At 40.1% G+C, this 22,232-nt stretch overlaps 1 protein-coding gene across 1 annotated transcript in view; it reads left to right on the forward strand.

The window, feature by feature from the left end:
- znf469 (zinc finger protein 469) overlaps nucleotides 1-22,232 on the forward strand; it is a 61,874-nt gene that overhangs the window by 1,734 nt on the left and 37,908 nt on the right. The window contains exon 2 of the mRNA XM_085411877.1: nucleotides 19,465-19,678. The gene's annotated coding sequence lies outside the window, so the exon portion shown is untranslated. The remainder of the gene's footprint in view (nucleotides 1-19,464; nucleotides 19,679-22,232) is intronic.

The following is a 22,232-nucleotide window of genomic DNA, read 5'->3' on the forward strand; positions in this document are numbered from 1 at the left end:
CTGTTTATTTCTTGTTGCTACCTTACTCCAAAGCATCCATAAGATTTTATATACCTTTAACAGTGACTCGAAAAGAAGGTACAAATGCAGTGATCAGTAGACAAGGTACCAGATGTGTCCATCAGCAATCAGAGTCATGTTCACAATATAGAGGGACAAAGCAGGTATTCCTTTAAAAGCTTTATAAGAGGATTGGTTGATTTATGAGGTCGTAGGCGGGAGTGAAGTCAGGAATCCAGGTGTACGGGGATGCACATGCATAATCTGATGAGAACAACAGAATGGACGAGTGATGTTTGACATGAAGTTGGTGTGCCCTGAAAATGTTGGCTGAGTGAAACAAGAAGATAAAGGTGTCATTGATAGTCAAGGGAATAAAACCCCAGGCAGTTAGCAAAAGGAGTGGTGCAGATGGAAGGAGAAGGGTATGTCAGAGGTGGGAGACAGCACTGAAGAGTGACAGTCCAGCTGTATGACAGGCCTGCTGCCTTGAGCTCTTTAAACACCCAGAAAATGCTGCAAGAATAGAAACCATATCAGTGCTGCGGACCTTTTACCTAAGATTACTTCTCCCCCTTTTGTCCCTCCCCTTAAGATACCCTTTCCATCCTCTGTCCTCTAGCATTGTTATGTTTTTCATTAGCCATTTTCAACCTCTGAAGCTGGGCACGTTTCTGGGGCAGTCTTATATCCTTGTTTCAGATCTTTGCTGGGGTCTCTTTGACCTCTGCATATAGCGCTGCCTTCTTTTTTACTTTCTTTTATCTTGTAAATTTGGCTTAGTATCAAAGCTAATCCAATGACCGCATAATGCAGCGTGTTATTAAATCACATATAGCAGTCTCTGGAGCAGTCTTTTTTTCAAACTGCCAGTCTAAATCGGATTTGTTTTTCATTTGAAAGGCAGCTCAATTTAAAGAAAATATTTGGCATGTACCAGCCTCTTGCATTTGTATGTACATGTACAGATGTATGCACAGAGCAAGGCACACAGTGCATTCTCACTAGCTGGAAAAGCTAACACATGCAAGCCCTCACTTGCTCCCTTGCATTTATTAATTCAGGCAAGGATATCTCAATATGCCCTTAGAGATGAATTAAATAAAACCTCAACCAAAAAAAAAACAAGTAAAACACTGTTTTGTATTGTCACAGTATTTTAACATGATGCATGCAAGGCGCTGACAAGCTGATGCAGTGTCATACACTACTTTGAAATACGAGCAGCCAAAATCTTAGAAATATTGTATTTTTTATGACTAAATCATTCCGAATTGAACTAACATTATGTATATAGACCTATATAAGTGCGGGCTTATAAAAATACTTCTGTTTTACAGTATAAATTGCTGCGTTTTAGCTTCCATTACATGATGGTGCCATTGAATGTTCGTATATTCGTCTCTGACAGGCAGCACTGCAACAAGCCCTGGTGGACCAGTAAACCTCCAAGAAAAGAGAAACAAATGGGTTTAAAGCACACAGACATAGCTGTCATAGTGCCAAATCATCAGTAAACACCACAAAGTCTCATGTAGGCAGTGCCTTAGCATTTCCTTCCAGATAAGTGTCTCATCTGCTCAGCTAGAGCAAAATACCTGGAGCTGTTTCCATTGGTCCATTCAACAAGCATTTATATAAACTGTTTACTACCTTCATTTTTTACTTGCTGTTAATGGCAACCCCAGCTTTTATCAGTTAACATTTAGTCTAAAATGAGCTATAGTTTACCAAAGTGACTGAGGAATGTTGTTTTTTTTCTACCCAGCATGACTTTCTTTCTATTTTCTCTCATGTGCTTTTTATCACGTTGTCATAAATCTCCCCCGGTAATCTTCGTTTGAAGGTGTTTAATCTGTATTTGCTTACATTTAGAGTATATTTCACTGGAACTATAATGATACGCAGTTTTATTTAGTCATTTTATGTGCTGGTTACTTTGCATGGAATGATTTAAGAGAGAAAGCTTTCTTTTTCCATATATTATTTTCAGTTTTTAGCACACTTTGTTTAGATGGTTACATTTAGGCAAAAAAAAAAAAAAGTAGCTGGGTAGGTTTAGGAAAAGATCATGGTTTGGGTTAAAATGCATCCTAAAATACACACTGCCTGCCTGGCAGAAAGTTGTGGGAGCAAACTTCTCCCGTTTGCTTTGCAGGGTTGGTTTATGTGTTCAGCCCATGTCCATTTGAGTTTCAATCACAAATATGTGTATTTGTCTTCCAGATGCTTAGATTATGAATGATACAAATACTCCTAAAGTGAACAAATACAGAAAAATGTGTCTTTAACTAAAGTGTGCTGTTATGGAAACATTTTCAGGTATGCAGGCACCTCAGCCTTTAGGCCTGAGGCACTGACATATCAGCTGTACCCTGCAACCCAGGACTTTCTCAGAACTTTAGCAAGGAACCAAAAGCGTGGGTGTGGAGATAATAATCCCCTGACAACTGCCCTGATTTTAGCTGTTTCCAGACACGTAACTTAATGAACCAAATTCCTGCCTAATGCCTCATCATTACAATTCCTGCAGTATAGCTTTTTTGTTGTTGTGTTGTTTGTTTGAAAAAGTACAGCCCTCACCCAGTTCACTGGAGTAAGATATACCATGTGATCCACATTGTATATGTCACCTCACCTGACTGGTAAGCAAATATGCTGAGATGATAAAAAGGGGGCTGGCAAGGATGCTAACGGTGTAAATACAGAGGGAAAGGAAAGGACACACACACACATATTTATATATATATATATATATATATATATATATATATATATATATATATATATATATATATATATATATATATATATATATATAGAGAGAGAGAGAGAGAGAGAGAGAGATACACACACACACACACACACACACACACACACACACACACACACACATTTACGCAGAACAGATTCAACATCACGTGTTATCACACTGACAGGCACATGTCCATACGTCAGAGTATGACCCCGTGTGGGAAAAATTGTTCACCACATTTGACAGGCTCAAAATTCACATGAAAAAAAATCTCCCTTTCTGAGCACTTTTTATTTACATTTTTAAAAATGCTTCTACATGTGTAAGGTTTCTTCTTAGTACTGTGGTCACACTTGAAGTATGATTACCAAGCAGAAACACAGCATGAGAGGAAAAGTCAACAAATGTTAAATCCTGGACGTCACTTTCTCTTTGGAGTTATCAAAGACACACGATGATCCACAAGAACACTTTGTTCTCCTCTTATGCTCCATTTCAAAAAATGACGCAGAAGACTGGGACCGAAAAAGGGCACAGAGTGGAATGACATTGGTGTCCTCGAGGATTAATATGACTCGCATTTCCTTCCATGTTTATATGAGTACATGTGTAACTGTGTGGGTGTGTGGATTTGTGGTTGCACGTTTGTGGCTGCATCTGTGTGTCTCAATAGTAAAAGTCTTTAACTCCTTGTGGTTGCAGCTCTGTGGTGTCATAGAATAGATGAAGACACAAACACCAACAGATGACTCAGAACACCTTGAGGTGATTCCCAATGGCAGGGAATTGAATGTGTCAAGAAAACCACACAGCTGTACATTCTCAGACTCTGAGAGTGGGATGTAGATTAACCGAGTGGAATACTTGAATCTGTAGACGGGGGCTGTGCGCTTGTCTGATTACTTTTGTGTGTTTATCTGAGTCTGCGCATGGATATGGGTCTCCCAACTCATACTGCCTCAATGTGTGTGGGAAGGAAGACTCATTTTGGCTACACTTTTAAAAGTCCGTGTAAATATTTTCTGGATAGCCTCCACGGTTTAGCACTTTAAGGCAGCGTAAGTGGCTCTGTTTACTACATGCCTTTATGACTGATTGTGCTACATGTGAAAATCCACAGTATACTGTACGTCACTTGATATTTACTTCCCAGTCTGTACATGGGGCATGTGCTGTGCTTCATGGTAGCACTGCCATGGATATGTGGGTATGTAAAGGTGATCTGATTGACAGAATACGATTTGAATCTCCAAAAGTTGATTCTGTTCATCTGGACGTGGCGTTTTGTGGGAGAAATACTATTTCTTTTTATACTATTACTACTATTTCTTTTATTATACTATCAAAATACTATTTGAACACACTCACAAAGACAGCAGTGTTATGTAGCTCCCCTTCCACAGATCTAGCTGCCTGGAAACCCTTCTGCAACTCCTCAGTGGTTAAAACCTCCGTTTGGGGTTCTCAAAGTTTTGGTGATTTCTTTGTTTAAGATTGCACTGGGCCAAAAATGCATTGCTTACACCTGTACAGTGTTAGAATAGTGTTCTGTCTCTTTTACTGTAAGATATGCATGTGTGCCTGATTTCTGTGTTTGGCATTCGGTGTGACAGCTAAAGAGTTGATGTGATGGGTTAGATAAGGGAGCAAAATAGGCAGTGTCATCACAGGCTGAGTGGGATTTTTTTATGTGTGCTGTCACTGCTTGGTATCAATTTGTCTCCTAAAGTGAATGTCAAACATGGTCGGCGGTTTCTGAATACATGCTGTAAATTTAGGAATTACACCACAGTTGCATGTGATTTTGTCTGGTATTCTAATGAGAGTTAGTATCTCCCACAGCTTAAGGCAGCTTTAGAGCAACAAGGTCCACAGTGGCCACAAAATAACTTAAAAATACAAAAAGAAAAAGAAAAAAGAAAAAGAAATACTGCCTCCCAAAAAGAAGAAAGAAAAAGGGTCACATGAATTTATGGACAAATTAGCACAAGTTAAAGGTAAAATCCTTTGGACTTTACCTTTAACAATGCACTTTGGCATGATTTGTTAAATGGACTGGTACTGATGCAGTGCTTTTGCTTTTCTAGTTTTAATGAGCACTCAAAGCACTCAAATCATAAACGCATTTACCTGTAATACTCATGCACATTTAACGTTTAACTGTCCAAGGACAGTGAAACAGGCAGGCCTTGCTCAGGGATTGAACTGATGTTCAGATCAGTAGATGATCTATTTCACCTCCTGAGCCACAGTGATATGGGTCCCATTGTCTCTCTATTAAAATATTTCTAACTTGATGGGAATTATCTGTTACAAGATGACAATGGTCCATCCATAGGACACAAGGGGTCACTGATGGAAATAAGAGTTTGACACAGGAAATCTGAATTAAAAGGACTGATAGACATATTGTATGTATTGAATTCAAAAGCTAATGTTATTTTTAAAATATACTGGCTGATGGTAAGAGGAGGCTAAAATAAGTTCTGAAGTCTGGAGCTGATTAATGGATATTTAGTTGAGGTATTTGAAGAGACCAGTTCTTTGTCTTAATAGAGGATAAGATAGAATAGCTTAGCATTTTAGCATTGGAAATTTCATTTCTAAGATACTAAAATGGAAATGATATTTCTAAAAACACAACTGCACAAGCTTTCTTGATGTACTGCTCAAAACTTTGTATCAGACCAAAAGAGAAAAAGCAGATAGGGATGGGCTGGGGGACCGACTAAGCGGTGATGTGCTGAGGGAGGAAAAAGGAGCAGGATGCCACCATCTGTTAGCCATATGCACGCCCCACAGCAGTAACATAAATCTCAACCACACTCAGCAATGCAAAGCTACATTCTGCCAGGCTAAACTTGTGCTCGCTAGCTGCATCAAGAGAAGTGTGCAACTCAGGCGTCATATAGATCGAGGATGTATATTCATTATATTGTAATAAAAGTTAAGCCGAAACACCATGGGTGGACTAAGACACTAAATTGGTCTGGAACAAGGTTTAGAAACATACTGGAAACCCTATCTCCAGTTGGGAACTAAAATATTGATGGGATGCTGTAAACCTGCTCAACGAGTTGCCAGCTTTGTAGAGAATTAAGTAAGACTTAGTAGAGCAGTTGCACATTCTTTTTGAATATGCTACTGCTGTAGTGGACCCATAAATTACAGCTCCTAACTATTGGCTAGAAATTCGTAGGAAAAATACTGTGGCTAAGAAATGGTTGATTTAAAAGTTGTTTATAAAGGAAACGTTCTTCTGTTCTTCTCGTGTGGTCCTTTGGCCCTCCACTAGACTAGGAATAGTAGATGTGCAAATACACAGGGCACTCTCACACAAACACACAGTTACAGGTCACCGGGGTTAATGGCAAGCCCAAGCAGGGCAATGTGTGGATGAGTTGGGCGTTACTTTGTATTTCAAATGAGCTGGAACTCACAAAGTTGATTCTTCCCACCATCCTCGTTTATGACAGTGTGTCCTCTACTACAGTGGCAGTTTCATCTTCAGTGACACAGTTAGATCTCTGCATCAGCCATATAACAGTCTACATGTGTTGGTGTATGAAATTTGAAAGAGGTTGGAGGCTGATGTCTTAGTTACAGGTGAAATAGCTAGGGTAAAAAATGGAAATAGTAGGTAAAAACACTTCACATCTGTCTACTAGTTTCTATTTTTTGATAATTGGTAGTTGTTTTTTTTCTAAATCACTTTTTAACCAGCAAGGAAAACCGATGGGTTTTTGTTTTGGGATTTCCCAGAGAAAACCTGTTAAACACTAGGACAACATATAAGCTGTACACAGAAAGTCTGAACGCGGGAACAAATTTGCAGCTAAGGCTAGAGTAAAAAGTAAAAGGAGTAAAAAACTCTTCTCTGTTATTCCACTCTCTTGTCTTCTACCTCATCAATTTTACTTTAAGATAATAGGGGCCAAATAATGTGCCCATAGTGTGTCTATAACTATAAAGATCTCTTGTCTTGTCTCAAATGACATTTAAGTAGTACAATCACATGTCACTCAAATGAAGTTTATGGAAAAAATGGTTTCTAATTTTAAGTGGAATTTTATTCTATAAAAAATCTCATACATGTGTGTGTATTTAAGATTTTGTACTATATTAAATTAACTATATGAAGCGAAGGAAACCTGCTCTTAAAAACAAATAATTTCCGTCTTTCGCATAGAGAGACATTCTTTTGGCTTTTTTGGTCTGATTTCATGGAACTTTAGATCGATTGAAATCATCACTGGTGAAGAAATGATATAATAACATAGTGGCCAGAGATGAGTCACCACTAATTTCACGTTCCCTTTCAAACCCACTGTTCAATTGTACTGTTCAAGAGCTGCGGGCGAGCTGAGCCCAGCCAATATGAGGGCCCAGTCCTGACATCACACTCATGCAGTGTGACAGATGGATGGGGGAGAACGCTCCAGAAAAAACATTTAAAAAACAGCAGCAGAAGCAGAAGTTTGACTCTTCTTATATCATTCGCTGAGCTGTGATCAGCAGAATCGGTAAGAAGGTGGCATCTTGTCAAGAGGTCTTGCTTACTAGGCAGTAACACAGTGACACGCTACAGTTACTTTAGGATAAGGAAACCATAACATAATCACAGTCCTACAGAGCATCATTGCTGTATGTCCTTCATCTGTCCTTCATCAGCATGCGTCTTCTATTAGGCTACAGAAGCCACAGCCAAAGTGGCAGCTTGCCTTATCCTCTGCATATGAAGCAAATGAGGCAATGTCATTCAGAAAATAATTGAAAACTATGGGGAACGCTGCTCAGGGACTGTTGGTCTGATGTATTGTTCCAGTAACTTGGGGAGACTGTTGATTAATTCCCAGTATTCCAACTACATTAACAAAATAGCCAGCTGATGAAAGCATAGCCATGCAAAGCTGCTCACCATTCAGCTGGCTATGCTCCAGCAGCAAAGTCAGTCAGCTGCCCGGTGGCCAATTAATCCATGTTTTAGCTCTTTGCTGCTTACTTTAATCATCTTTTCTAGATGTTGCACAAAAGTTATAAATAGAATTCTTTATAAATTGTGGAGAGATAAATGGTTTTCTTTGGCATCCGGATGGGCTGATGTAGCCCGTCACATGCTCAGTCAGTTGATGCAGGACAGTGACAGCTGTGACTTCCTGAATCTCAACTACTGACTCTGTTGCCAAGCCAGACTAATGGCATCTGGAGCAGTGTGCTTCCAAAGCAGTGTGCCGCTGATAACATTAGGTTCTTTTTAAACCAAGAGTCATTAGGTGTATTATGTTAAAAACGCTGTTTGAAGTTGTATGGAGCATCGTTAAACATGTACTGTCCAACCAGTTTAATCTGCTCCAGAGTCCCTGCCTAGTAGCATCGGATTGCTACTGAGGGATTTCTTTGTTATTTAACATCACTTGGTGACATAAAAAAGATAAATAGAGTGTGTAAATGCAAAAGTGTGTAAATCTAAAATTAAACTAACCACAGGAGAATGAAAGGAACAACACAAAGCAAACTTTTCTCTCTGCCATATCAAATAAGCTGTTCATTAGGCATTTCAAGAAATGATCAAAGGAAAGTTAATGAAAGACATACAAATGTCATGGTAGAACTGGCTATCCCGTGTGTCTGTCTCACAAAACGCATAAAACTTGTTCATCTTCCTTCACTCTGTCTTTTTTTTTTTTTTTTTGCACTTCTACTTCTTCCTTTCATCTTCAGCCAGACGCTTTTGGACATGTAAGATGTAAAAAAAAAAAAAATGCAGGAAGGAGAAGAAGAAAGAAAGGACAGTTCTAAAGGAATATGGCTCGTATTAATCTAGAAATATTGCTTTACCTCATCTGAACTAAATTACCGGTCTGAACTCGCTGTCCTCAGAGAGTAGGCAGATTTCCACCGGCAGCCCAGATGGGCAAGGAGTGGTCGACAGATCTGTCACCATGACCACAGTGAGCACATGAACCCCTGGTCTGTCAAGCTCTGTTGCTGTCCTTTTATACAGCGGATCAAAAGTGTTTCTTTGTTATTGTTGGGCTTGGATTTTATACTCAGGGGCAGCATCTCTGGAGGAGAATCCAGAAGTTTTTAGACTCTTTCTCTCTCTCTTTCTTTGTCCTGTTTCCTGCTATCTTTGTGGCTTTGTGAATGTGTATTCTTAAGAAACCAAAATTCCTATAAGTAAGGACATGAAGGTCCTGAGACATGATCTATTATTCTAAAACTATTAAAGACATAATGAAAGTATGGTGTTGTTCAAGCTTACCAAGGCTTGTGGTTTCTACTGGTAAGGAACAATGCCAGGTTGGAATGACCAGCAGCCTCTCTCACTGCCATTATGAGGGATATAAAGCTGCGTTTTGACACACTAGGAGTGAGTACTAGGCCATTAGCCTGCTCTTACCCATAACCGAGCATAAATTGGAGATAGAGAGGACCCTCGGAAGGGTGACGGTCAAGTGATACCTGTATGACACATCAAAGACCAGTGGCAGTCAAGCAGCACTTGTTCCTACAATTGCACTGTGGTAAGAGAGCACTCTGTTTTTAGTGGAATGGTTTAGAATTGTGAAAAGGGGCTGAAATGATGCCCTCAAATGACAGATATTGTTGCATCACTCCACTGTTCTCACCTGTGTAAGAATACTCAAGAGAGACTTTCCTTTCATGTGTACCTGTCCAACAGACGAGGCAGCAAAGGAGGAAAATCGACCTGTTTTTGCTCCTACACCAACTCCAGTTTTCACTGTTAAAATTTTTTTTACAAGACAGAAGTATGCTGTGATTTATCTCCAACGATAATTTTTCGTGAAAGAAATCATAAATTACCTTGCAGATGCCCCAGACAGCAGTTTCTGATAGAAACCAGCAGGAATGTTGCTGTCTGTGTGTGACATGCGTTTTGGTTACAGCTGCACAAACATAATGAGCATGATGGGGCGGCTTAATGAACAACTGATGCAGCTGATCAATTATAAAAGTGAATAATATCATTGAAATGGATAATAGAACTGTAATACTTATATTAATTATTACTGAAGTTATTATTACGTCGGTTATTAGGTCTAGGTCTATGTTTCGTATTAAAAAAAAATATGAATATAGCAAATTACATTTGTTATTATTAATGTCTTCATCAAGAGTCATTAGCTCTGATTCCAACGGTGATGATAATATTTTCCCACATAAAACATGTTTTACACTACATGCATAGCCAGAGTTAAACAGAATCAAATTACAAGTGTTTGAAAGCTGTAAAGATTCTCATTATTCATTATGTTTTCTATGATCTCCAGATGTGATATGGAAATAGGAGTGTTGTTGTAGATCTGTTGAGGACGGAATGTTTGGACAGGTTTTTGACACAATCTTCAAAATACTAAAGTTGAAATGTGATTTCAGACAGAAAGCAGGGCTTGCATGACGCATGAGAATTATTGCTGTTAGTGTGGTAAAACTGTTTTCAAAATCCAAATACATGTTAGGGGTACAGGAAGAGGCTCCAGCGAAAAAAGCCAGCTTTCACAGTTCATAGACGCAGTAACCATTTATGGACGTGGTTCATTCAGAGGGACCAGATCAAAACATCGATTCATGCCTTTTAGTACAAGACTTTCACAATTATGATACATATCAGTTAATAGAACAGATGAATGGAGGAGTGGTATAGAAGCTAGGTTGTGACTGTCTGAAGCACCGCATTTGATGTGAGCTGACCAGAACATGGACAGTAGGACTATGAAACCCATCTGACAAGTTCTGTCCTCAGATGAAGTTGATAAATTTATTCGTCTCTTTGTTGAGAGGTCCCTCCACTCATCTTAGTGAAAAAATCAACACCATGTCATTGCAGTTTGATGTGTCAAAATATATCATAGCTCAAATTTACCATTGCTGCTGTTTGTCAGCTGATCTGAGAGCTTTATTTTTATTTTTTCTCATCAAATTTGCTCCTGCCACACAGAGAACAAAGATTTTTGCACACCCCTTCTTCATCCAAGTCATTGGTTCCAATCAGTAGCTCCTATGTTTGTATATTTACCTGGTTTGCCTACAGGTGACCTCTGACCTCAGGAAACACAACTCCGTGGGAGAGAGAAATGCTCCGGTGACAGGCCCACTCGTGGGCGGCAGAGCGGTTTTATACTCAGACTGGCATTATCTGCATCTCCTGCTCTGCTCAAAAGGACAGGGCCACTAAATATACCCTGTAAGGCCTTCCCAGGCTCCTCTGGGCTGGGGAGATGCAGCCACCGCTTGGGCCGAAGGCCAATGACATGGCTGCCGACCTCCACTGAAAGTATTTTTAAGGTCAATTACAGGGTACAGTGCCTTTAGATGGCCGACTGGTGCTGAGGAGGCCTCATATTAAAGGTTTATGTGGAGAAGGACCAGAGAACTTTGCCTTTGCTCACCCCAGCTCCCATTGTTACCACACACCCACTGAGACAGTGCACCCAGAAAGATTCCTATGGTGATATATGTCATATATGCAAGTGTTTTGAGTATGTTTATGTGAGTGTTTTCTCTTGCAAAGTGTTTCAAAGACAGATCGTTATTAAGTATATATTGTGACGAGTCTGTCAGTGGCTCATCATTCTGGAATGTGTTTTTACTGATAATGTAGTTTTGTAAAAATGATTATTTATGCATCTGTCAGTGTTATCTGGAAATTGTTGTAAATCCCGTTGTCATTTAAGGTTATGTTGTGGTTATTGGAATTTTAACTGAAAAGAAGAAACTCTAGCCTTCTAAACTGTAAGCACTTTTCTTGCATTGAAAGCTTCCTCCATGCTAGTGTTCCTAGGTAAATGTAAAAGTAATTTTTTTAAGTCTGTATTGGCAACAACAGTCACATGTCCAAATAGCCACTAATTAAGTTATTCCACAAAGTGAAAAAAAACTTTCTGGATTAACTGAACGCTTCAGTCAAACAAAACAGAGTTTTGTTTGGATGAAGGATGAACTATTACAACAACCATCAGTATTTAAGTATTGTTTTAACTCAGACTTGCAGCTTTTCTTTATGACCAGAGTACTGATTATGACATCTTATAGTGGCAATTAAAAAATCATTTGAGACAACCTTTATAATGCACATTAACAGATACAAACAGATAAACAGAGCTTGGTCCTCATTAGGCTTATCTTAATATTCCCTCACACATACACTCACACAAGCCCCATTCTCTTTACATAGGCCACACACGCAGACCGCCACAGCTGACCGACACTTGATATAAATGAGCATCCAGCAAGATGCATTTGGTTTTTTTCATGATTCATTCCAACACGACTACACTATGCCATAAATACAGGCCTGTCAAAATGTGTTCTACCCCACAGAGAGGGGAGTGGTGTGAGGTACAGTAGACACCATTCACTCTGTGTTTGGAAGGGGCAGAAAGTTGGAGTTGGTGGCTTTGGTCTCCCTGAAGAGTAAGGTATTGATGGGACAAAAGTGAGGAGAAGGATTGAAAGGCCCATTTGTGAGGGTCAGTCATCTCTGTGTTTGCTATGCTGTGGCTCTGGTGCAATTCAATGGACGCTCTATCCACCCGACCTATTTCAATCCCAACTCCTAAGTCAAAAAAATAAAAAATAAAGACACTGCAACTCAAAAAGGTCACACTTATATTCATTTTATCCTAAAACATAATCACTTAATCATTTTAAATCAGTTGCCCTTCAATTAAGTTCAATAAATTCTTTCTAGAAAGTCCAAGTATAGTTTGTCTTTGTGAACATGATCATAAAATTGTTTGGGTTTTGTTCTGAAATTTTTAAAAAAAAAAACTGCTTTAATTACAATTAATAAAAGACCTTTTCAAATAAAAAAAAAAGCAGTTATGTTTTTGTGCGGAACTGGACTGTAGTTCACGTGCGGTCACAGTCCCACAGTTATGCTTATAGATTTATGAAATGCAGTCAAGGCGGGTCAGCCCACTGTTTTAGTGGTCTTATCGTAAACATACCATGGGCTGTGTGAGAAGTGCTGAAATTGTCACAGCATACCACCATATCGGTTTAAATTGCCACAGCAGTCAAGGCTATAAGAGCCTGAATAAATACTATTCCATTCCAACGGAGTCGTTCTTATTATTAGCAATCGTCTGGATTTGAATTACCCATATAAAACAGAAAAGTAAATCAGTGTATTGTATAGGTTGTGTAATCCTTACCATTTCTTACAGTGCTGTGCAAAGACTTCAGTCACATTTCAAATCTGAATATTTTGCTTTTATTGAAACATCTGCAAAAATACATGAAAATACAGTATATAAGGCAAAACAGAGTTTGCACAATTCTAACAAACTTGAAAGTCAGTATTTGGTAGGACCACCTTTATTCTTCGACACAGCCTGAAGACTCTCAGGCAAGTTTTATTGCTTCTTCTTTTGATGTCGGCAGCCTTTTTTCAGTTCTCTGTCAAGATGATCCCATACTGCTTCAATAATGTTGAAGTCTGGGCTCTGAGGAGGCCAATCCATGATTGAGAGTGTTCAATTATCTGTTTTTCTATCCAGGTTTGTTTTTACTGAACTGGTAGTGTGTTTGGGATCATTGTTGTGATAGAAAATAAAGCCATCACCAGTCAGATGTTTTCCAGATGGTACTAAATGGTAGATCAATCAAGAAAAACAGATATTTTTGCATTCATAAATTCATTTTTTACAAAACCTCCAATACTACTGGCTGAAATGAACCATGACAAAGCCTCCACTCTGTTTTACAGACAGATACATAAATACATACATTTAATGTTGTACCTCTCTCCTGAACTCCTCTGTGCATATTGACAGTGATATAAACTACAAATGTAAAATTTGGATTCATTATCCTTGTAAAATCTGTTGCCATTGATTTTCATTTTTTGTGTAATTTGGCATACAGCCACTCAGCCTTTTGTCTCTGTTTCCCTTCCTGAAGAATGGCTTCTTTACAGTCACTCTTCCACTGAGACCATTTCTGACGAGGCTTCAATGAATAGTTGTTAGATCTGTTGAAGGGCCTGATCCTTTGTTGGATTTTTTCCTGTTTCTTAAGGACATGACTTTCAGATACATTCATCTTCTGTTGATAGTTTTAAGCCTACCACTTCTTCTTTGTCTTCTGCTTGGCCAGTTTCCTCATTTTTAAGGTCACATTGCACAGCATGCCAAGATATGCCAAGTTTTCTGCTAACAGCTCTTTGGGAATTACCTTGTTGGTGTGAAATACTATTTTATGCCTGTAAAACTATGTTTTCTTTGGCATTTTTCATAGATTAAGCAAAAGACATGGGAACTATTAACTGTTTCTCAAGAGCACTTTAAAACAATTACCAGAAAGTCTGGCTTTTTGGAAACAAAATATCAAGAAATGAAGGGTGACACAAGGCTTTTGCACAGTACTGTACACAGAGTATTTTCCATCCATCCATCTTCTTCCGCTGAGTATTAAGCGGAAGAAGAAGCGGAGTATTTTCCATGTGGTACATATATTGAAATTGTTTTAGTCAAAAATAAATATGATTATAATTTTCAGAATCTTCTGGTAACTAAGTTTTGAAGTAGATTTGAAATTATTCTGTGCTGCTTCTTTCAAGGACGTATTTGACTTAGAATTAAGTTCATATATAGTGATTATGTCTACCTTTGCTCTTTCAAGAACACACTTTCTTCAGCTTTCCCTCTTTTACTTGCGGTGCACCTCATGACGTTGTCTTCCTGGGAACATCATCACTCCTGATCGACATGATGGGGCGAGTACACATCGCCAAACTGCTAAGTCTACACTGGCTGGGGTGCCCCATGTTTGCCCTGGGGGAGAGCATCTGCTCTTGTCTGCTGGGCTCTCTCGGTCAGAAATGGCACACCATGGTGTGATGGACTCTACCGGTCACTGTTCATCGGCATTGTAGGTGTGAAATTCCCAGGAATCCCCAGTACGGCTGCTTCAGAGTCCAGTAGTTGAATCAGAGAGAGGATGGGAATGGATGTGTTAGACCTTTTGGTCAGACATCATCACCGTGTCTAACTTGAAACCCACAGTCTAATATTTCTGGGGCCCATTCTTGCCTCAGGACATAAACTTACAAAGCACTCATTGAACTAGTCTTGGGTTTGTAAAATATTTTCTTTCCTGGTTGTTAAGTTTTAATGTAATTGATTTTATAGGACATTTCAGGTGTCTAACAGTCAGTGACTCATGGAATATACTCACCACATGTAGTCAGCGCCTACACTCAGTGCCCTTAATTGACAGTTACAGGAGCGTTGTTGGTGGTGGTGATGGGGAGGCCTTTCATTGGGCCTCTGGGTGTGTCACCAACATGACCTGGAATAACCCAGTTACTTTAAAACCTTACTGCAACTGTGGCAAAATCGGGTTGCAGAAATAATTTAAAAACTTGGAACCAAAGCAGTGTTCTTGCTATTACTTCACTGAGATGCTGGAGTCCAGTGACGCTGTCTTAGCTTTTACAGTATACAAAGCACTCAAGGGTTCATCTCTTCTTTAGCTGTTAAGGTACTTCGATGTCAAGTTACCACATGTTAATTGAGTACACCAAAACAGTGACACACAGCCAGGGAGCAAGATCTCATTCAACATTAATCTTGCCATGGTTAAACCACTCTATCCTCTAAAAGGCTGAAAAGAAAAGCTACACTGTATATTTAGGGGAGGTGAATTTACACATTTTCCCCCAATCTATGTTTAGTTTTAGGGAACTATTTTTAGTAACTTTATTACAGTCAGTCAATAAATCTGTGCATGCAGAATTACTGCTAAACGGTCAAAAGTTTTATTAGTTTTTTGACCCAGGTGTTGCTCCAGTCAGGAAAGCTAGAATCTTTTGTGGTCACTGTTAAAAAACTCTAATAAGCATCAGCATTGTTTTCTCTGGGGTTTTTTTTAGTGACACACAGAAAGAAGGACCATTTAGAGACCCCAGACGGTTGGCAGGAAGAGGATTTGTGTACTAGCGGAGAGTTTAAATTGAATTCCCCGTGTGGGCAGCTGGTGGTCTGATATGCACAGACTACAGGGCTAGGTTTGAGCAGGCTCCACTCTTTTATATACATTCATCTTACAAAGCGGTTCTCATTGAAGTGACGTTCAATTTGGCATGGCTGTTGGTACCAGATTGGCTGATCTGAACATTTCAGGAATTGCTGATCTACTGGGATTTTCCTGCACAAACATCTCCAAAAATGCCTAACTGATGTCAGTGGACAATGCCAAGCAGGGGCGTAATTTCCAGGGGGGTTATGACCCCCCCAATAATCAGACCCAGCCAATATAACCCCCCTCCCCCCCAATAAAATTATGAATTATATCTTGCATAAATAGGCTGTTGATTTTCTTTACTCATTTCAGTTATTACCAGCAAAATAGTTGCATGTTTAATCATCTGGGAATTTACAACATATTTATTTATTTAGACAGAGATCTTGACCCCCCCAATGTTCAGCACAAAGTTACGCCCATGATGCCAAGACTTCTATGAGCCAACAGGATGGAACAACAACTCAAATAATTACTTGTTAGAATCATTGTATGCAAAAGAGCAGCTCTTAATACAATTACAAGTCTCTTAATACATGCTATAGATGGACTACAGCAGCAGAAGACAACACCAAGTGCCACTCCTGTCAGCTGGGAACAGTAAACTGATGTAACAATAGCCTTCAGATCAGGCTTATCATTGTCTGATCTGACGAGTCTTGATTTTAAAATTTCGCTGGTAGCATTGCAATTTGACCGTTTCAATAGTGTGGTGGATATTTTCTTTGCACTTTTTGGGCTCCTTAGTACCAATTGAGAATCATTTTAACTCCAGAGTCTAACTTAACATCGTTGGCGACCATGTCCTTACTGTTTCCATCTTCTGATGGCTGCTTCCAGCAGGATAATGCACCATGTCACAAAGCTCAAATCATCTCAGTGAGTTCACTGTACTCACAGAGTTTCCACACTCACTCAATCCAAGAGAGCACCTTTGGGATGTAGTGGAACGCAAGATTCACATCATGGATGTGCAGCTGACAAATGTGCAGCAGCTACGTGATGCTATCATGTTAATATAGACCAAAATCTCTGAAGAAATGAGACAGTTCCAAAAGCAAAAGAGAGTCCAGCAAAGTATACCTGTTAAACTGTCAGGTGAACATTATCATTCATTTAATTTACACAATCCTCTCTTCTTAAATTGGGTAAAAAGCAACAGAAATTATGTTGTTTATTTTTAGTCTAATGAGTTGTAGGCCATGTCTGACCTGTACTAGATTAATAAGTGATTTAAATCGGTGAGATGGGATTTACAATTTGCTGTACCAGTCATGAAAACAAAGGGCACAGAGGTTTGTCCTCTTTGAAACAAAAAAGAGGGAAGAATGTGAGAGTTGTTGTTACTGCTAAACTTTGCCGCACTGCACTGTACTGTATTTACACCACAGCTCTGTAGAGCCCCTAGTGGCTAGGTAGGATGTTGAGTGTATTCACGTTCCTAAATACCAATTTTAGATCAATCATATCTCTCTTTTTTTTTAACTTTCTCCCTCTTTCTTTCTATTTATATTTCTCTATATCTTTCATTTTATTGTATGGGTTTTTGCTTTTTTTGTTTTCTGTTGGCTGCAAAGTCTGATGGCAGCCTGTCGTGACACATCTAATTTTCCTTATCGCATGACCACTTTGTGCTATTTTTATCAATTTACCATCTTTAGGGTAATGACCATACCTGATTATATTGCAGACAGTAAACAAACAGCAGCTTTCAGATGTTGGATTAGTCTTTTCTTTATCACCAAAGCCTCCGATTAAAGACATAAAACACCACAGAAAGGCTGTCCATGTCACTGGTTTTGGAGGATTAGTGTTTCTTAGCAATGAAGTACACAGAAATGACTTTGTCTCTTCTTTCTCTGTCATTGCTCTACCAAACCATTTTCAGCTGTCTCAATCCCCAGTCTCGTGTCTGAGTTTTCACAGCCTACAATGAAGGCAGCCCATAACTTTAAGTACTGTTTTGTGGACCTGTGTAAATTTGACACCATTATGCCACTGAGAGGGTCTGTGTAGGTGTTAATGTTAGCATGGGAGATTGCCAGAGATCTGTATAATGCCTGCTTACCTCATCATGTGCTGACATTTTGGTCCTTCTGCTCTGCTCCAAGATCTCTGGCTGTCTTTTTTGTTGTTGTTGTTGCGGTATTCATATTTGTCCCAGCTGCTCTTTTGCTTATCCCTCTTCCTGTTCCTGTTCAAGGAGCTAGCACTGTATCTTAGAGCGCTGTCCTCTTATTTAAACTTAATGCCTTCTTTTTCTGCAAAGGTAAATCAAACTGAGGCCAACAGATTTGCCAGTAGTGGTGGATGTAGAGATGTCCTGTGATGATGTCTTTTTAAAAAAAAAATAATAATTTTAGCATCAATGTTTAACTTTCATGCTATGATCTTGAAGTTGGCATGCAGCAGCTGAACTTCCACAGAAACCTAACTAGAAGTGATTTAAAGTATAATGTGTTTTTTTGTTTCTGAAGTCTCTATTACCAGTTGACTTGAACCTTAATTTTAACCTTAATTTGTTTTAGTGTACTTTTCTTTCACTTTACAGCCCCCTTTTTCTGCCACTGCCCAGTTTAAACTGGCAGACTTGGCAGAGCAAGGTTTGTGTGTGGTGGCACTGGGGGCAGGGTGCAGAGCTTGCCTGGGCTGACTGTACCCAGCCCCTCATAATTACGGACAGTAAACAGCTAGTGCTTTTAGGTCTGATTTTCCCTGTCTCATGGGGAGAGAGTTCACTTTGGCATGAGAAAAAAAGGCAAAGAGGATGAAAAAAGGGGAAAAGACATTCTGAAGGTGGACAAAAAATGTCATCCTTATTCTTGGTGATGAATATGGAAGCAGTTTGCAAAGAGTTATAAACACACAGACAGTCATTGTGCCCACCCCCAGAACTTAACACACACACACACAGTCATAGTCCTTCCTGAGCAGCAGTCGTTTGATGTGATCTTATAGTAAGTCTTAATTAAAACTTCCAACACCCCCTGGTTAAGTATGTGTTTGGTCTTTTTCCTTCACTCCCTGAAACTGTCAAACTGATCACCTATTTTATGTCTCTCTCTGTGTCTGTGTTTTTCTTTCCGTCTGCCTGCCTGTCTATGTCCTTCCCCTGTCTCTTTCCACTATTTCTAAAGCGAAGCCCTTCTGTCCTACACCCAATACTTGGTCTAAATTTACTTTTGGTCTTCCTTCTTTTCTTTCTTCATTTTAATTTCCTAGACATTTAACGCAGTCACTGGCAAACTCTCACACTTTATTTCTCCCTATTGCATTTTGAGGTTTCACTGGCAGAAGTTGAACTGATTTTGCGACATTATATTTCATTCATAAGGTCCAAACTAAGCAAATAACTCTCTGTGTATTCAAATGATTTGCTGTATGACATCTCTGTTTCTCCATCTTCTTCCTCATTGCTCTTTTTCTCTGTCCGTGCACTGCACGGCACTAGCAGGCGGTGGGACTGGAGGTTTTCTTTGGCAGCCTGCTCCCCCTCTCTTGGCTGAGACAGGGCCTGTGCTACTGGCTGGGAGTGTGGAAGGGAAGCAGGGAGGTAGTGAAGGCAGAGGGGAGGGAGAGAATGGGCTTGGGAGGAGAGAGGCTGGAGGGGTAGAGGCGTGGTCTCAGCTGGTAATGAAGTCTTCTCTTTTCATCCTCAGAAGGCAGAGTGGGAGCGAACGGGCCCGGGGTCTGCGCAGCTCCACAGCCTTCTCTGCCTCTAAAGTGTGCTGAGCGCTGCTCCGCTCTGCGCTGCCTGTGCCTGTCTCAGTTCCCGTCTGCCACAGCTGAGAGATACAAAGATACCAAGACTGAAAGAGACCGCTACAAACATGAAGCTTTTCCTTGCATCGGCTCCACAGCGCTACTCTTGAGGTAAGACTTCCTTCTTTATGTGCTGCTCCTGACCGTGCCTTGCTATGTGCTCTGCTTTACTGTCCGTCAGTCTCTGTTGATTGTTGTGGTGGGGGCTGGGAGGTGGGGGTGTAAGGGGGCCTGTCCAGGTTAAGTCACTCCCACTTTCATCATGCATGTGTACGTGTGTGCACGTGTTTGCCCATACAGTATGACCAGTTGTGGGTAGCTGTGTTTTGGCTCATGTGAGATTGCACCTCTGAATATGCAGCATGTGTGTGTTTGTGACTTTGCACAAATGAATGCAGTCAGCGTCAGCAGTGAAAGGTTTATGTTAATGGTGACAAATGGGTTGTAGCCATGCAAAGACTGTGGCTGAGGCACACATGAAGGAAACAGGATGAAGTGGCAGGCATTATTAGAAAAAAAAAAACTTTGGAAAAGTAAGGTGAAAGTGACTATTCTGTAAGAATGTTTTGGTTTTTTAAAAATTGCTTTGTTTGTCAGATGAACTTAATATCACTCTTTTTACTGCCCTTCTGGGCTAGTGTTAATGTAATATAGAGCCATAAAGTCATTTTAAATGAGCTGCTAAATGGTGTGGTGTTACTGCACCTGAGTGTTTGGCCACATGTGGATATTTATTTATTTGCACTGTTTATTGCTGTTGAATGCAAAAGGCTAGTGGGGCCCATCTCTGTAAATAAAAAGGACAGCAGGCACTCATCTGCAGCCCAGTGACACCAGGCTTTGAAGTGATTTCAGTGGATCTGTCCTCCTCCCCGCTGGGCATTTCAGATCCGGCCTGCAACTCTCTTACTTTCATCTGCATTCCCTTGGAAATCCATCCATCTGTATTCTTTCACACACCTCCTTCCTGATCCCATTCACCCCATGAGTTCTTGCACCCTGAAACCCCTCTGCGAGGCCTTCACCTCCTATCAACACCTCCTGTATTTTCATAGACAGTATTCCTACTGTTTTTATTCTCCATCTCATCTGACGAGCTTCCAGGGAACGGGTCTTTCCGATACCTCTCCCAGAAAAAAAAAAGAAAAGCTAAGTGACTTTCCATTAGTTTTTGCTAGGCCATGAGAATTATGGTTTCCCAAATGAATGGTGTACAGGAGCCTAGCTTAATTGAAAAAACACAAGCATGGTCTGCCATGAGGAGACGGTCCTTGTGTCACTGTTGAACTGTGCGAATGTACTTTCCAGAGCTGGCGAGAAAGAGAGAGAAAATACAAAAAAAGAGCACGAGAAGGAGTACAGACAGAAGGCTGGGGCAAACAGATTTATTAAATAATAGTGTGGAGAATGAAAAGAACTGATTGAAAACATTGGTGGTGTTACACAATGCCGATCAAGCAGCAAATAAAGATGAATCAGCAGAGGGCATCAAATTATATAAAAATTCTTCTAAAGAGAGCCAGAAGAGGAAAAAACAGTACAGCGTGAGTGAACTTCCAGTTTGGCTTCAGAAAGGATAGTTTGGATAAAGTGAGATTTTAGTGGCAAAAAATGACATAAGACGCCCATGTTGAGGCAGTTTGCTAGCACTTTAGCCCCAAGGACAACAATAGAACACAATAGAACTGCACAGTTCTGCAAGTTTGACTTGTAAAGCACTCCAACACACACTATCAATATCTGCCTTGCCTCCTGCATTCTCTCCATCTTATTTCTCTTCTTCCCTTCCACTCCCCCACTCCCTTCACTGTGTTTGTGTGAGATACTTGTGAAGCAGCCCCATATTGTGATGATTGAGGCCCTGTCATTGATTCAGATGGCACATTTGTCAGACACATGTTTGCCAGCAACTGCTGTTGCTAGGGTGCGCGGCGCTGCTGTGGAAAGCATCTCTTGTTGACTTCCTCACTGGGTGGTTCATGTGTTTGTCAGGTCACCGTAACCCCTGACACCATCACCACCTCCTGCTTTTCGTACTGCCTGTTAATGTAACTCTAGACTCCCAAAGAGATTACCGCCACACTCATGCATCACTGCTGACATAAGGAAACATAAAAGATCAACATTTGCAACTGCAAGAGGATAACAAAAAGTATTTGTTGTAAGAATCGTCCACAAGAATCCTCTGATGAAAACACATGCAGGCAGCCTTCACTGGAGAATGTGTAAAAAAAAATATATATAACCCCAGGACTTAATACTGATTTACTACTCCAGAGGTGGCACACACATATTATTTGTGATAAGTGCACTTTTTTTCAATTTATCCTCACTGACGTGTCTAAGGGGCATGACAATGGTTTAAAGGTTGGTTTATTATCAGCTCAGCAGGTACGTAATACAGTGGAGAATATTCCAATATTCCATTAATTTTTATGTTGAGTGATGTCATCATGACTTTCTGACTTCTCTGGCTCAGTGCTGGCAGGACTGAGAAGACTTTCATTATAATTTGGTAGTGAAAGGTGAACGGTGACTTCAGTGCTCATGTCTGCTCTGTCCTTCCTCCGTGGGATTAGAATAGAAATATAGAATAGAAATATCCCGTATTGTCAGTAACTGGGGAAATTCAAGTGTTCCCGCAGCAAAGTGACAGGCAGATGGA

This window comes from Rhamphochromis longiceps, linkage group LG7 (genome assembly GCF_057381845.1).
Source record: "Rhamphochromis longiceps isolate RC_006_pf linkage group LG7, R_longiceps_female_GT1.1, whole genome shotgun sequence".
In the NCBI taxonomy this organism is placed as follows: Eukaryota; Metazoa; Chordata; class Actinopteri; order Cichliformes; family Cichlidae; genus Rhamphochromis; species Rhamphochromis longiceps.